The following is a 4,473-nucleotide window of genomic DNA, read 5'->3' as shown; positions in this document are numbered from 1 at the left end:
GAGTTTTCAGAAAGATAGATGATAGAGCTTTGCACCAGTTTGTAGCTAGTGAATGTACACTGCTTCATACTTTTTATAGAAGCTCTTTTTGTTTTGCCCTCCCCTGGGAGATGCATCTCAAATAGTCCCTTGTGTTTTGAACTCAGGAGATTTTCACAGCCCAAAGCAATGCACCTGAGCAAGAAGCATGCCTTCACTTTATAAAGTGGGAGGTGGGCAACTGTGAAATGGGAGTGGAAGAGTAAAGTTCGCAGGTTTCAGAGTGCTCTCAAATAGTTGGTTTTCAGAAAAAGAATACTTTAGTGAAGTGGAGAATCTGGAATTTGATTCCCATAAAACAACATATACCCTCACACCCTTGGGAAGTCTTCATGCTCTGTACAGATTACTAAATTTGAAGACTACTACACTAGATTATCATAATCCTGAGCTGTAGCAGACATTTAAAAAAGTGAAATTGACAACTTATATTTTAACAAAAAATTTTTAATCTGATTCTAGTTAACTGACTCTCAGGCATACATGAATGATACCTTAAAAATGGACTCCATCCTGCCCTGGCTGGTGTGGCTCAGTTGGTTGGGGGGCCTCCCATGAACCAAAAGGTTGCTGGTGTGATTCTGGTCAGGGCACATGCCCTGCCCACCCCACCCCCACCCCCCACTCCCATCCCCATAGGGGGCGTACAGGAAGCAGCCATGGATGTTTCTCTTTCTTCCTCTCCCTGTCTCTCTAAAACAATAAAAAAAAAATTTTAAATGGACTCCTGGAAACTTTTTCTTTTCTTTTTTTTTTTTTTTGTCATTGATTTCAGAGAGGAAGGAAGAGGGAGAGATAGAAACATCAATGATGAGAATCATTAATCGGCTGCCTCCTGCACACCCCCCACTGGGTATTGAGCCCACAACTGGGCACGTGCCCTTGACTGGAATCAAACCGGGGACCCTTCAGTGTGCAGGCTGATGCTCTACCCACTGAGCCAAACCAGCCAGGGGCTGGAAGCTGTTTTTAAATAGAGATCTCCTGCATTATGTGCGGATGACTCCTGGCTGGGGATCGTTTTCTTGGCCCTCCCTCCCTTCTCCTCACTCTGAGATAAGGTTGCTGGCGGTGACTATCAGCAAGCAATTCAGAGGTCAGAATGCCTCTCAGGGCCAGACTGCCTCCGAGAGTCCCTGGGACAGACTGGCTGCTCCTGGTGGTGAGGTTCCATCAGTAGCTGTCTAGTGCCTGTTCCACAGTCCTGATCCAGCGCCAGGCCTGCTGCCTGACCCTCACCACATCCTCCCAGATTCTAGTACTCTGTCCCCCCAAACAAAATGGCACCTTGAGCATGGAGAATCCAGGCCGAACCAAACTAGGAAAACCAATGTGGTGCGCAATCAAAACCCCTTTAATGCTGCAGTAAAAAAAAAAAATAAATAAATAAATAATAATAATAATAATAATAAATTTTATTTTTCAGAAATCCTTTTAATCATTAAAACTCTTTTTCCGAATTGGCTGCTTTGGTTTTTACCCAGAACCCGGTGGAGGTCAGGTCAGTAGGGCCAGAGCCCCAGCACCTCAGCCTCCCTTTCTGTCCATACTTCCCGTCCCAGACACGCCTGGGGGACTCCAGGGACATCTCAGAGCACAGCTCTTAAGGGTACCACCAGGTCAAGTCGTTCCCCACCCTTGGAACAGAGGCAGTCAACCAGCCAAGGGCCACCAGCCTCGTTCCAGCCCTTGTGATTCTAGACAAGGGCTCCTGTCCTGGACCCCAAAGCCAGCCAGCCCAGGACCCCAGAAGCAGCCCAGAGCTCACAGGGTGTCTACCTCCAGCTGGTGAGCCTCCTGTGGCAGATGCCCGGTGCCTGTATGGAGCCAGGGCAAGTGAGACTCAAGGCCCTGCCCTGAGTGCCAGGCAGCAACTGTCTTGAGCACCCACCACCTTCTGCCCAGAGTCAGAGCTTTGCTACCCAGTGTTCCAACTCCGCATCTGAGAGTTTGAAAACAAAGCCGGGGCAGATAAGAGGAATGGGACAGAGCACAGTCCAGAGACTCAGGAGACCTGAACTTGGCTCTCACCCTGCCAAAATAACCCTGGGCTAGACACATCCTCACACACAAAAAAGGCGGGGGGTGGGGGTGTGTGAACTCACTGGTTCTGGGTAAAAGCCATTCAGCCTCCTAGTGAAGCACCTAAACTGGGGGTGGTCTTGGGCATCCTGACACACTTATCTCCTCTCATTAAATTTCCAATAATCTCAATACCTCCCAATACTCTCAGCTGATTACTTTGTCTTAAACATTACTGAGATCATAGAAGCAATTAGAAGTGAACTGCTTTATCTTCCCACCACAAAACCTACCAACTCACCTGTACCTAAACCTTGTCCTCTGCCTATAAAACAAACAAAACCAAAAAAGCAAGTGCCTGCTCCAATGGAAGCCCAATCCCTGCATTTGCATTCCCTACATTTCTCCCGGCTGAGGAATCATTGTATCAGCCATCATTTTCCCTCCTGCTTAGAAACCCCATGTTCCCCTCTAACTACCACCCAATTGCTTGGCCCCTCATCACTGAAACCCCTTAAAGAGCCACCTATGTGACTCCCACTTTACTTCCTCTCGCTCCTCATCGGACTCCACTTGGACGCTTGCCTGCATGTTAGCCACATTCTCAACATGTGACATTCCTTTCCTCTGAAACATATTTTGCTCCCTGACAATCTTCTTCTCATTTTCTTCTACATCACTGGCCACTCTCCATTTCTGGCTCCTCCTCCACTGTTCTAGCTCTACATTTTGCATGCCTCAAGAGTCAGTTCTTGGCCCCTTTCTCTTTCCTACTGACATATTTTCTTTAAGAAATCTCTAGTCCCATGGCTTTACCTCTAAGCTGATGAATCTAAAATTTATATCTCCAGTCCTACCCTTCCCAATAACTAATATATGTTCAACTGGCTATTGTCCCAAACTCAACATGGCCAAAACAGAATTCTTCTCACCCCATCCATAGCCCTCCCCATCATATATGCTATCTCAGTACATATGAGTAATTGCAAGTAAGAGTGTGTGTTCTAAAATCAAATTCCGCCCCTCCTTACCTCCCCACCTCCTCCTTCCCTCGCTCCCTCAGCGCCCCGCCACTGCCGCTGGTCGCCCACCATGTTCCACCCCGCCCCCTGGTGGTCAGTGCACGTCATAGCGAGCAATCGAACTCCCGTTCTCCGAACTCCAGAGGGGACACTTTGCTATTAGCCTTTTATATTTGCATAGACATAGATGAGACTACAGACCTGTGCCTCAGTTTCCTCATCTGTGAAATAGGGATAATGCTCCCTTCTTTAGATGATGATTATGTGAGACAATCCATGAAAACTGCTTCAATAGTGCCTGACATACAGTAAGTAATAAATAGGAGCTGTTGTTATTCATCTGATTCCTCGGGCCAAAAACATGGACTTCATCCTGTGACCAACCAATCTAAATTACCACCCAAAACACTGTCATATGCTTATTTTCCTTATAACTGTTACCAATCTACACTAATAAAAGAGAAACATGGTAATTAGCGTACGACCGCTACCCTTTTCATTGGCTAATCAGTGAGTATATGCAAATTAACTGTCAGCCAAGATGGCGGCCGGCAGCCAGGCAGCTGGAAGCAAACATGAGGCTTGCTTGCTTCAGTGAAGGAGGACTCCAACGTTCCCCGCCTGCGCTGCCGGCCTCTGAGCTGGCAGTTTGAAACTTTGTAACAAATATAGAAGCTAAACAAAACCACAGGGATCTCATAGCTGGAGTTATACATTGTTTCGATTATAGAACGCAAACAAACCAGCAGCGGAAGCCTCAGAGCTAGAGCCAGAGCTAAAGCTGGCCCAGAATAAAAAAGAAAAAAGAAAAAAAGGAGTGGTTGGGAGCTTCAGTCAATCGCCAGCCTTAAGGAATCCCTCAGCCCCTCACCCAGACTGGCCAGGCACCCCAGTGGGGACCCCCACCCTGAAGGGTGTGTGACCAGCTGCAAACAGCCATCATCCCCTCATCCAGGCTGGCCAGGCACCTCAGTGGGGACCCCCACCCTGATCCAGGACACCCTTCAGGGCAAACCAGCCTGCCCCCAGCCTCTATCCTATATAGTAAAAGGGTAATATGCCTCCCAGCACCAGGATCAGCGGAGCCGTGAGGTCTCCCAGCACCGGGATCAGCGTGACAGGGGGCAGCGCAAAACCCCCTGATCGCCCTGCGGCTCTGTGTGTGACAGGTGCGGCACCCCAACCCCCTGATCAGCCCTGCTCTGTGGGTGACAGGGTACGGAGCCCCAACCCTCTGATGGGCCCTGCTCTGTGCCTGACAGGGGGCAGTGCCCCAAGCCCCTGATCCGCCGTGGTCTGTGTGTGATAGGTAGTGGTGCCCCAACTCCACTATGGGGACTACTCTGTGAGTGACAGGGGGGAGCTCCTCAACCCCCTGATGGTCTCTGCT

General features: G+C 48.9%; 1 protein-coding gene across 8 annotated transcripts in view; it reads right to left on the bottom strand.

Annotated features, from left to right (window-relative positions):
* Nucleotides 1-4,473, bottom strand: part of CDC42BPA (CDC42 binding protein kinase alpha) — a 178,469-nt gene that overhangs the window by 157,660 nt on the left and 16,336 nt on the right. The window lies entirely within an intron of this gene.

The sequence above is a fragment of the Myotis lucifugus genome, unplaced genomic scaffold (assembly GCF_000147115.1).
Source record: "Myotis lucifugus unplaced genomic scaffold, Myoluc2.0 scaffold_510, whole genome shotgun sequence".
In the NCBI taxonomy this organism is placed as follows: domain Eukaryota; kingdom Metazoa; phylum Chordata; class Mammalia; order Chiroptera; family Vespertilionidae; genus Myotis; species Myotis lucifugus.
The sequence above is the reverse complement of the archived record's forward strand: the minus strand, read 5'-3'. Positions and strand labels throughout refer to the sequence as shown.